Source organism: Bos javanicus, chromosome 29 (genome assembly GCF_032452875.1).
Source record: "Bos javanicus breed banteng chromosome 29, ARS-OSU_banteng_1.0, whole genome shotgun sequence".
Taxonomy (NCBI): Eukaryota; Metazoa; Chordata; class Mammalia; order Artiodactyla; family Bovidae; genus Bos; species Bos javanicus.
This window is the reverse complement of record NC_083896.1, coordinates 9,934,537-9,947,192: the sequence shown is the minus strand read 5'-3', so window position 1 is coordinate 9,947,192 and position 12,656 is coordinate 9,934,537. Positions and strand designations below refer to the sequence as shown.

At 48.8% G+C, this 12,656-nt stretch overlaps 1 protein-coding gene across 11 annotated transcripts in view; it reads right to left on the bottom strand.

The window, feature by feature from the left end:
- Window positions 1-8,385, bottom strand: part of SYTL2 (synaptotagmin like 2) — a 122,121-nt gene extending 113,736 nt beyond the window's left edge. For 10 of the 11 annotated variants that reach the window (XM_061406069.1, XM_061406074.1, XM_061406072.1 and 7 more), the window contains exon 1: window positions 8,295-8,385. The gene's annotated coding sequence lies outside the window, so the exon portion shown is untranslated. The remainder of the gene's footprint in view (window positions 1-8,294) is intronic. The other variant, XM_061406070.1, reaches the window with a different exon arrangement.
- Window positions 8,386-12,656: the final 4,271 nt, after the last annotated feature.

Here is a 12,656-nt window from a genome sequence, read left to right as displayed (position 1 = left end):
TGATGAGCACAAGAAATTCTGCAAAGCACTAACCAAATTCAGCGTGTACTGGCTGTCAACAATTCGCAGAACTTCAATTCTGGAAATATGGAAAAGGGCTGTAAACGTTCTTTCTGGGGCCAAGCCTCAATCATTTTGCCAAAAGCGAACCCAGGTTCTTATTTTAAAAGTGGTAAATGCTTAGCTCCAAGGCAGGACATGGGCTTCCCTGGTGGCTCAGCTGGTACAGAATCTGCCTGCAATGCAGGAGACCTGGGTTTGATCCCTGGGTTGGGAAGATCCCTTGGAGAAGGGAAAGGCTACCCACTACAGTATTCTGGCCTGGAGAACTCCATGGACTATACAGACACGACTAAGAGTCAGACACGACTAAGAGACTTTCACTTCACAAGGAAGGACATATTTATCATTTATGGAATTACTGATCTCCAGTGTGGTCCAGTCCATAGGTTAGTATATGACATTACCATTTTTCAACACATATATGCCTTCCTAAGGCAGTGGTTTTGTCGCTAAGTTGTGTCCAGGTCTTGCGACCCCATGAACTGTAGCCCACCAGGCTCCTCTTCCAAGGCAAGAACACTGGAGTGAGTTACCATTTCCTTCTCCAGGGTATCTTCCTGACTCAGGGATTGAACCCCCGTCTCCTGCATTGCGGGCAGATTCTTTACCATCTGAGTCACCAAGGAAGCCTTATACCTTCCTACAGAAGTCCTGAATTAAATAGCAGTACCATTCTCTACAAAGTACCTTTTACCAAAAGCTTTAAAATATCTTATCTGTACCCACAAGTCCAAACAAGAGTCCCTTCTAGCAACCTCAAATCCAACTTTCAAACTTTGAACAGTGTTACTATTCTAAAATCTAGTTATTTCACATACAATATTGAGATACTTCCATTAGTTCCTTGCTGCCTCCAAGATAAGGAGAAAGTTTTAGACCACTGTTGGGTGGGCATCAGCCCCCCACATTAAATAAATGATCTCATTTAATCCTCTGAACAACTTTGTGAGGCAGGTCTGATCACTGACATTTTACAGACACATTAAGGAAATGGTGATAAGGTCTCAGGATGCACCCCTCAACATGTCCCAAGACGGTAGACCTAAAACAACCCTAGAATCCATTCTATCAAGAATCAAAGAATTAAACTGAAAACCAAGATCCTTTGTCTCTTTTTCTCTTTTCTTCTTTTCCCATTTAGGTTATTACAGAATATGGAGCAGAGTTCCCTATGCTATATAGAAGGTATAGATAGTAGGCATAAGCTATATAGTAGGTCCTTGTTGGTTATTTTAAACATAACAGCGTGAGGGACTTCCCTGGTCCAGTGGTTAAGAGTCCGCCTGCCAACACAGGGGACATGGATTCGATCCCTGAGGCAGGAAGAGCTCACACGCGGCGGGGCAAGCTACACTGCGCACCGCGACTACTGAGCCCCTGCTCCGCAAGAAGAGAAGCCCCCCGATGCGAGGAAGAGAAGCCCCCACGCACCACAAATAGAGAAGGCCCACGTGTAGCGCCCACGCAGCAACCAAGACCCGGCACAGCCAAACAGAAACGAACCAATAAAAATGCGTACATGTCAATCCCAAGCGCCCAGTCCACCCGTCCCTGCTACCCTTCCCCCCCGCCCCCGCCCCCGTAACCATAAATTCATTCTCCAAGTCTGTGAGCCAGGCTTTTTATTACTAAAACCCAAATGATTAGCCTAAAACCAGCAGGGGTGAAGATTCTGCCCTAAAGAATCTAACGCGCCACAGTTCATTCCTCCCAGTGCAGATGGCTGGCGGAGGGGTTGAGGCACGGATCTGACCGAGCGCCTTGGCTTGGCCAGGGGTCCGGCCCCTGCCCTCAGCCTCACAGCCCTGGGTTTTAATCATCTGACTCAGCCAGCGGCAGCAGACCCCAGGCGCCTGTGGCTGTGAGTAATGGCGACACAAGACACATCTGTCTGATCAGAAGCTGATGGTGTCAGTTACACCAGGGGTTACAGTAAAACAATGCTCTACAAGGGAAACAAGAACGCCTACTCGCCCCAGAGCTAAGCAATGCCCTTGTTTCTCCAACTCACAATGCGAACTTGTGGTACCATTTACTAGCTCTTATACCCCTCTCTCGAATATGCTTTGATGCACTTATAGAAAGAGAACTTACCTAGGAATAATAAAGCAAATCTGTTTCCACTGCTACTGCTAAGTCACTTCAGTCGTGTCCGACTCTGTGTGACCCCAGAGATGGCAGCCCACCAGGCTCCCCCGTCCCTGGGATTCTCCAGGCAAGAACACTGGAGCGGGTTGCCATTTCCTTCTCCAATGCATGAAAGCGAAAAGTGAAAGTGAAGTCGCTCAGTTGTGTCCGACTCTTAGCGACCCCATGGACTGCAGCCTACCAGGCTCCTCCATCCATGGGATTTTCCAGGCAAAAGTACTGGAGTGGGATGCCATTGCCTTCTCCCTAGTTGTTGCAAAATGTCTACAAAGTCATGACATCAGGAAACGCTTTTATTCTGGCCTCTAATCTCTCACACCGTTATGAGGGATAATGCATAGGAAGGTGGTTTTGCTTCTTAGCAAAGTGGTAAGTGCTTCTTATACCGAATTTCAAGATTTCATTTCAGAAGAGTGACTCATTCATTCTTCCCTTTGTTCATGAATTAATTCATTAAAAACACTTCATTAAATTCCCATTGAGTGCCGGGAAACTGGATGCAGAATTAAATCAGAGACTTCAAGCCCTTAGAGGGTCAGTTTTTCCCCAAATTGGGCTTTTCATCTCCACGGTATTCCAGCCACACCTGGCATGCGCTCCTCTCCTCTCTTCCTTCCCCTCTGCCTCAACCATTCCTACAGTTCTGAGTGCTGCTTGCTCCCACTTTCTGCATTAGTCCTCAGCCAGGACCAAGTACCCACGGTGGTGGTGGTGGTTTAGTAGCTAAGTCGTGTCCGACTCTTGCAACCCCATCGACAGTAGACTGTCAGGCTCCTCTGTTCATTGGATTCTCCAGGCAAGAATACTGGAGTGGGTTGTCATTTCCTTCTCCAGGGGATCTTCCCAACCCAGGGATCAAACCCAGGTCTCCTACATTGCAGGCAGATTCTTTACCAACTGAGCTATGAGGGAAGCCCAGTACCAGGGGGTACCAGACAAAAGTACTGTATTTAGTGATTTCAGAAGTGAGTGGGAGTGACACGCACGGCCTTATCAACATAAATAACCTGTTTTCATCGTACTTCTGTCAACCAGAAGTGGTCCCAAAGCAGTTCTCCCTTCTATAATCTGAGGAAGTTCTAGATTAAGAGTTTAACAGATAGATGAGCAGAAACAACTCTCCCCTCGATAATCTGCAGACCATGTGTTCTCCATGAGGGCAGTCAGCTGGGGAGACACTCGGAAAATCATGAGAGGGCCCTGAAAGCAACGGGAAGTGGGAGCACTTTCTGACCCCTGATTTATCTGTGTAAGTAATGCGTGCTAACTGATAGTACCAGTGGAGCTCCTATCTGATTCATCCAGATGCAGTCATTCTCTACCAAGCTTCTATCTGGGCAAATGTGAATGGAAAATAACCCAGAATCATAGACATTTATGGGTGGGCTTCCCAGGCAGCACTAGTGGTAAAGAATCTCTCTGCCAATGCAGGAGATGCATGAGATGCAAGTTCAATCCCTGGGTCAGGAAGATCCCCTGGAGTAGGAAATGGCAATGCACTCCAGTATTCTTGCCTGGAAAATTCTATGTACCAAGGAGCCTGGCAGGCTACAGTCCATGGGGCCACAGAGAGTTGGACAAACTGAGCGACTAAGCAGCGAGTAGCAGTACAGATATTTAAGACTGGAAAGAACTTCAACTGGTCCAACTCCTTCATTTTATAGATTTAAAAAAAACTGGGACTTTCCTGATGGTCCAGTGGCTCAGACTCCTTGGTCCCAATGCAGGGGGCCCAGGGTTCTATCCCTGGTCAGGAAACCAGAACCCACAGGCCACACTAAGATTCTGCACCGCCAAACAAACAATCTTTCCTTAAAAAAAAAAAAAAAGCAAGAATCAGGGAGAGGACCTGAGTAACCCTGGATCTCACAGCATGTCCACGAGCCAGGCAGAAGCTGAGCCATCGGCTTCCCAAGGCAGAGCCCGTTCCGCTGCCGGGAGCTGGTGCCTGCCCGTGAGTAGCCCGACTGCAGGAGCTGCTGCTGTCCTCGGGTACACCTCACCTCTCCAGCTGCTCTCACGGCCTCCCCTCAGCACACCTGGACCTTGCCTTAGGCAGTGAGAGCCAGCCCTCGGGAGCCCTGCACTCCCTGTGCAGAGGAACAGCTTCCTAGCATGGCAAGCCTGTTTTGACTCTGTGAGAAGGGCTGTGTTCTGTCTTTCTCTTCAGGATTGTGATGAAGACTAGTGAAATGCCAGCCATCCAGGAATCCTATATTCTCTGCAGAAAACAGTAGGGATCCAGTAGAGAGTCTGCATCACAATTAAGTCCTACGGATGTGAACCCCAAGAGTTGGAGCCCAGCATTTTATAAAGGCCAACAATGCTTTTGCCCAACCTTCAAGTTAGCTTCAATTGCATACACATTGACAGGCAATTCAGATAACAAACAACATTTTTCCTCCTAATGACTTTGGTGGAGAAAAATCAAGCAGGTGTCTCAATTTATGAAAGGAAAAGCTCGTTCACAAAAACTACCCAAAGCCATACAGGTACTAAAATGCAATGTTGGAGCAATGACCTTATCTACAGCTCCCTCCTCCCCACTGGGCAATTTAGCTTTAGAATTTTCTGCTCACATGTTCCAGGTCAACAACAGTGAAGACCTACGTTTTCGGTTACACCTGAGACATTCAAGATACCTGAGCCACGTAAGGAGCACAGCTTGACCCCATAACCTCAGCAGCAGCCCCGGCTCACAGGCGCTTGTACTGGAAACTAAACGACACGGGGGAACCCCAGGGGGTGAACTTTGGGGTTCACAAAAGGAGTAACCTTTATGACGGCTTTAATTATTCAAAACGACTTGAAATGGCTCTTAGCTCTGACAATAATAGAGTCAAAAGTAAGGGTTATATTTTCATTTTTTTAAAAATGTACTTATATAGATGCAGAGAAAGATATGAAAGGCTACATTAAGTTGTGCATTAGTTGTCTCTGAGTACAGATGTATTACTGTTGTTAATGCTAATATAATGCTTAGCTAATGCTAAGTTTTGCATTAGTTGTCTTAAATGTATTAGATGTATTAAAGAAAAATGTCTTTATCTTTTTCTACAATGAACAGGTACAGTTTGGATAATAAGAAAACAAACAGTAATGATCTCACTTTTATGGAGAATCTTAAAAAAGCTAAACTCCTAGAAACAGAGTAGAATGATGGCTGCCAAAGGCTGGGGAGTGGGGGAAATGAGGAGATATTGGCCAAAGAATACAGATTTCCAGTTATAAGATGAGTAAGGTCCGAGGATCTAACATACAGTATGGTGACCACAGTATGTATTACATACTTGAAAGTGGCTAAGAGTAAACTGCAAACATCCTCACTGCAAGAAAAATAGGAGCAACATAGGCACATATAACATCATCATGTGCACACCTTAGACTTATGCAGTGTTGTATATCACTTGTATCGTAATAAGACTGGGGGGAGGGAAAACAATGATTGTTTTTATTTTTTAAATATGTTCTTCACTCCGAAAAATGGGAAAAGAGGTAATCATCACAGAAGGTTGATAAGCTCTATTGCTGTGAACCAAGTGAACAGAAAATGCAAAGAATACTTAAAGCCCCGAGACCAGAACCTTTGCCCTGCTTCTCCACTTGGGTCCCCTCAGCCCCCAAGAATATAAAGCAATACGCCAGGGCACCAATTTTACACAAATATTTTGGGGAAAAAAACTATATACAAATATTTGTATATAAAAAAACAAACCTAACAAGCATATGGAATCACATAAAAACTGCATAAAACCTTAAAACCATTTTCAAGCTTGCTGGGGCCCATCTGAACTACAGACCCCAATGCACAGGAGCACTCGCCAGGCTTCTTTACTATTGGAGACTTTTTTATGGAGAAGTCTGGGAAGCTGGAACACGAAGAGTACCATCCTATTTTCCCCTCTTCTTGAAAGAGCAGAAACTTGATTAAAACTAAGTCATTTTTCCAGTTCACTTTTTAAAAAGTCAAATTTGTCTTCATCCACTATCTTGAAAACTCCTTTACAAAACAGGTGCCAGTCAACATATTACCAGGGTAGTCTGTAAGCCCACAGGGGCACAATTCACCTACCTTCCTCACCTGAGGAGGAAAACAATCTGGCCTGGCATCCTAGGGTTCTGAGGATGGTGGGGGCCCCGGGCTGCCACTGCCCACTTCTGCAGGATGGCAGACCACTCTGCACAACGTGCTAATTCATTCATTCCACAAATGTTTATTGAGCAAAGCCTGAGAAAGGCCTTTCAGTGGACAGTGGGATCATTCACAACCCAACGGTCAGGTCTAACGGATCAGCTGTGGACAATCAATCTTTCATTACACCTCAAACCACCTCTAGGATAGAGCAAACAGGGCCCCCACCCCATCCAGGCACCAGCAGCTGGGCGGGATCAGGCAGGGGCGTTCTGGAAGGGGGCTGCCGCTGGAGAGCCTAACGCATCCCAGATTCCCACCAGAATGACCGGAACCCTGGCACCTTAAGTGACATAACACCTCCAAAGTGCTTTGAGTGGCGCCGGGCACTTCGTGTGAGCTCAGTAACAGTCATTTCTGCTGTTACTATGCCAATTCGACCTTACTCATAGAGCACCAAAAAAAAAAAGGCGGGGTGGGGGGGGGCGGGTGGAGAACACAGGTTTTCGAATCAGAAAGATTGGATTTGAATCCCAGCTTGGCCATTTACTAGCTATGTGACTAAGGGAAGCAAGTTTTCTGAGCCTCAGTTTCTTATCTGTAAAATGTAGTAAATACCAGTATCCTAGCCCTCACATAGCTCAGAGAGAATTAAGGATATGTTGTTTTACACAACAAAGAGTATCTGGCCCATAAGGGCTCCCATAAAGTCAATCCTGCCACCTCCATGGCCCCTTCCTCTGCTTCTGATGGGCCCTGGAATCTAGTAAAGGGCTACAGGGCAGAGGGAAAGAGACGGGAGAGACCCGCAGGGGACCTTCTACAGAAACCCACCAGGGCCCTCTGCTCCGTTCAGCTCTCCTCCCTTGGGTGGCGCCTCCATCCTGCAGACACCTGCCTGCCTCGCTGGGAATGCCTGCCAAGAGGACAGGAAGCTGAACAGCAGTTGGAATCCATCCCGCCTTCCAGAGTGTGTGTGTCTGTCTGTCTGGGGCTTCCTCTGCACATCCCCGCGTGGTGGAGGCTGGCAGCATGATTCATAGTCTCTTCTTATCTCTGCTTCCATCTCAACCCAGAACCCAAGCCCTGGAGCCTGCTGGTCACAGACCAGCAATAAGTGAAAACGAGGACTTTTCATGCAGACAGGAAGGGAGCCCCCTCGAAGTCAAAGGGGCTTTACAAAGGGAGGCGGGAGGAAAGGGAAGCGGGAGGAGGCGGGGTGGGGGCAGAAACAGGGGCCCACTTCCTACAGGCTGGTGGAGCCCGCTGTATTGGCTGCTGAAGCAGTTGGTTTCTCCACTTTGAAAAGACGATAAAGCCCATTCCTGTAATACACAACTCAACCGCGGGACAAGGGCTGGGTGCAGACAGAGAACTCCAAAACAAACGTGCTTGTTTTCCAAGCAGAAACCATCGGCTCCCAACTCGCCCTCCCCAGCCCCCACCTGTAGGTAGGTCCTAACGCCCCACCGTACCCCACCTGAGCAACCGAGGGGCAGCCTGCAGACAGGTCCACCCAGCAGCCGGCCCCAAGCTAAGCTCAGTCCTCGAAAGCCCAAGGAACCGCCGCCCACCCGAGCACCTCGGCCTCCCGGAGACTCGCCCCCCCGGGCACTAGAGTTGGCTCTTCAGCGAGTGGGAGACTAAGCAAGGGCGCTTGCCGGACGCCCCAACGAAGGGCAGCGCGTTTCAGAACTCAGAACCAAAAAGCATCACACCACAGCAACTCCCTCATTTAAAAGAGGCGGAGCCAGTATCAGGGAGGGAAAGAGAACTCCCCGAGGTAACACAGCCAGCGGGCTGGACCGGCTCCGGGGAGGCACAGGCAGGCGGGCGACGAGAGCATCTCGCCGCTCCCCGCGTCATCTCGGCTCCAGACCCCGGGCGGGTAGTACACACCCCGAACCCCACTCCGGGCCTCCCCCAACCCCGGCGCGGCGCGCTGCGTTACCTTCCTCGGAACTGGACGCTGCGCGCCTCCTCTCCCGCGGCGGGGTGCAGGCGGCTCTGCCCCCGCGCTCGCCCGGCGATCCAGGTACAGCCCGGCAGCTGTCCGCACAGGGCGGCGCGTGCGAGCTCCTGGGGCGGGCGGCGGGCGGGCGCGGGGGCCACTCCCGGACGCGCCGGCCAATACCTCCCCGCCCGCCCCGCGCCCCGCCCAGGCCCGGCCCCCGCGCGCGTGGGCTCCGGCCTTCTCTCCCGCCCTTCTCTCCACCCCTCTCCGCCCCTCTCCTGTTTAATTCTCTCCCCCTGGGCTGCACTTCTTGGCCTCCATCTCAGGCGTAACTTACCCCGAAACAACTTTTTCACTTGCAGATCAAGACCGCAACACGGTTATTTTTCGATTCCTGTGCTTTAGAGGTCCTTGGAGTCCGAGAGCGTGGAGCGCCAGAAGCCCTTCCACTCTAAGATCGGAGGTCAGCTCCCCACCCGCCCTCGCGCGGGAGAAAGGGGCGCAAAGTGGTACCCGACAAGATGCTTTCACCCCGGATGTCAGTTTCCTCACCAGTGAAATACATAGAAGTACTTCACATGTTGTGGTGGTGGTGGTGGTGATTTAGTCGCTAAGTCGTGTCCGATTCTTGCGACCCCATAAACTGTAGCTCACCAGGCTCCTCTGTCCATGGAATTTTCCAGGCAACAATACTGGAGTGGATTGCCATTTCCTTCTCCAGGGGATCTTCCCAACCCAGGGATCAAACCCTGGTCTACTGCATTGCAGGCAGATTCTTTACCGACTGAGCTATGTGGGAAGTCCATCACAGGTTGTAGGGGAAATTAAATGAGCGGATGATTTAAAAATACCTTATACAGGGTCTTCCCTGGAGGTCCAGTGGTTAAGACACCGCGCTTCCACTGCAGGGGGCACAGGTTCCATCGTTAGTGGGGGAGGTAAGATTCCCACATGCAGCGTGGCTTGGCCAAAAAATGGGGGGGGGGGGGGAGAGGGAGGGCGGGAGTCTATGTATTTTATATGTATATACAGTAATACCTGGATAAATGGTGAGGGCGGTGTGTTCGGTCTGACTACCCAGTGGGGGCGCAGTGAGGACGGGCACACTGCTGGAAGGTGCTGGCTGCTGCCGAGGCAGGCACGCCTATAAACACAATATTGTATCTTGGCCAGTTAAAAAAAAAAAGTTACCGATGATAAAGCCAGCTCAGGCAAACCTGGGAAACTGGTGAACTTTAAGGCTGTTTGCTTCCTGGTCATCTCCCCAGTCATTGTTGAACATCCATTTGAAGGTAACCCATATCTGCCTTGGGTCCTTCCAGAGACCTCCTTCTCCCAATCTTGGAAATGCTGATCCCCAGAGGACTGGTTCAGGCTGGGTGCAGCACTGCCCATCTGTCCTAGGAATCCTTGCCTTGGGTTAATGTGGGTATTTGGGCTTTTATCCAAGCTTTAAGAGCCTAAATGTGTCCCCATGCTGGGTGAGCACTCCAGATGCAAAACAGGATTAAGCCTTTGAAAAGACAAATTTGTGAACAATTTAAGTGTAGAGTTGCTGCTGTTCAGTGTAGAGTTGTTGATCAGTCTTTGCTACCCCATGGACTGCATGCAGCACACCAGGCTTTCCTGTCCTTCACTATCTCCTGGAGTTTGCTCAAACTCATGTCCATTGAGTCCATAATGCCATCCAACCATCTCTCATCCTCTGCTACCCACTTCTCCTCCTGCTATCAATAACTGGTATAATAGTTGCACAGGAAGAAGAGTTTATCTCCTTCGTGCTTCTCTCCAGCCTGGAGGGCAGGCACTGGGTCTTGGGCCTCCCCACCCTCTCCCTTCCCCACCCTGCATCACCTGTTATAAGGCTTAGTGAGAACCTGATGCTCGCTATTCTGTGTCACTCCTCCCCAGCAAACAGACAGCAACTCCCAATGGCAAGGGAAGGTCTAAGGCTTCTCACCTAAGGTTCTGGGGCAGGCAGGTGGGGGAGATACTTTGAGGTAGAGTCTCGTTAGGGACTCTGAACTCATCCAGAGCTATATGACTCAGAGGTTGAAAGCTAGAGCTCTGAGACTCCTCTAGTGGTCCAGTGGTTAAGACTGTGTGCTTCCCCAGCAGGGGCCATGGGTTCCATCCCTGGTTGGGGAACTAAGATCCCACATGCCTCGAGGCCAGTAAATTAAAAAAAAGAGCTAGAGCTCAAACAACCAAAGTTCAAACACTGAACCCACCATTTTCTAAGAGGACCTGAGTTCAGTTATTTAACCTCTCTGTGCCTCCATTTGTTCCCCTGTTGAGAAGATGATAATCTTGCTCCTCTCTAAGGCTCCTGTGAAAATTAAAATGAGACAGCACATGTGTTTAGCAGGGTGCCTTGCGCACAGAGTGTGTTGAATAAATCTTAGTTAACATGATCCTAGCAAGTCTGGGGTGGTTTGTTCCTCTTATGGATTGCCACTCTTCAAAATGGTTTGCTTATAAGTGACAGAGATTTCACAGAATTCTCTGTTGATATCGAAGAGAAAGAGAAGGGGGGTAGGGATAATGCAATGCAGTGGTGACAAGAGCCATGTCCTGACTCCACTGGACTCCACCACTGAACTAGCCCGGTCACTCTGGACAAATCACATAACCTCTTTAAGCCGCGGTTCCTCTTCTGTGAAATAGAAATAGTAAGATTACCTATCTCATGTAAGGGAGACGCTGTAATACACATAGCACACTGCCTGGCCCAGTTAAGATCTCAATAGCTATTAGTAAGATAGGGCTTCCCAGGTGGCACTTGTGATAAGAACCTGCCTGCTAATGCAGGAGGCATAAGAGACGTGAGTTCAGTCCCTGGGTTGGGAAGATCCCCTGGAAGAGAAAATGGCAACTCACTCCAGTATTCTTGCCTGGAGAATCCCATAGACAAAGGAGCCTTAAAGAGCTACAGTCCATAGGTTCATGAATACAACTGAAGCAGCTTAGTGCACACACACGATAATGATAATGGTTAGAAGAGAGGTCTTATACTTTGGAAAAAGGGAAAAGTAATGGGACAGTAATGCATTGGAAGGGGAAATGTAATCCCTTCCCAAACTAAACTTAATCATAAAGGATGGAGCTGGATCTATGAAAAAAAATCTGATTGGGATGGGGCAGAAGTTAGCTTAGAAACCCAAAGGTGGAGCTCAAGCCTGGAGAGTTTCCCAGCTGGGTGTGGGTTACTTAAATTTGGGGCCTCAGTTCAAACAAAGATAAAATTCTTGCAACTCTACAAACTAAAATAGAATGAAGTGTTGTTTGCAGAGTTGTGTATGACTGCCCTCTGAGCTGGCCTCTTGGGATGGTAGAAAGCCAAAGATCTTGTTTTCAAATGGGAATCTGGGATTTAACCCCCACACCACCCAGCTGTGACTTTGTAGAGTCACAGGCTCTTTGCCAAACTTAGTTTTATCAGCCAGTTAGTAGGTAAATATTTGTGGGGTAGGTTAGGTGTGGTTCCTGCAGGCTTGGAACATCCTCACCTCTATTTCTGTTCCAAGGAATCCTTCTCAGCCATAAGGACCAGGGATAAATGTCACAAGAGTCTACCCTCCTAGGTTGAATGAATCAACCCTTTGAATCTCTCTAACCCCCATGATGTATTACTTAAGCCCTTTCTTGGCATTGATTTCATTGTGTCTTTATAGTTAGGTGTCACAGGATATGCCACTCTTCACCAGCTCTAAAGCTGCTCCAATTCAGGGGCTTCCCTGATAGCTCAGTTGGGAAAGAATCCACCTGCAATGCAGGAGACCCCAGTTCGATTCCTGAGTCTGGAAGATCCCTTGAGAAGGGATAGGCTACCCACCCCAGTATTCTGGGGCTTCCCTTGTGGCTCACCTGGTAAAGAATTTGCCTATAATGCCGGAGACCTGGGTTCGATCCCTGGGTTGGGAAGATCCCCTGGAGAAGAGAAAGGCTACCCACACCAGTATTCTGGCCTGGGGAATTCCATGGACTGTATAGTCCATGGGGTCGCAAAGAGTGGGACACGGCGGAGCGACTGTCACTTTTCCAATTCAGGGACCCCTTTGTTCTCTTTGTGCTTCTTCTCACGACCTCCACCCTTCCGCCACCCCCACCTCTACCCCAGATGACTGTACACCCTAGGAACTCAATGCTTGTTAAACTGCAGCTCATAGTAAACACGTTACAGAGAACAGCACTGTTGCCATCGTGGAAAAGTGAAACAAAACAGAACAAAATCTTCCAGGGAAGAGATGCGTTTATCTTTAAGCTATGCGGATTTATAACTTCTTACCCACAAAAAATGGAAGATATTGCAAAATGCTGTACAATTACATCTGGTATGGTACTGTGGTTAGGTGACAT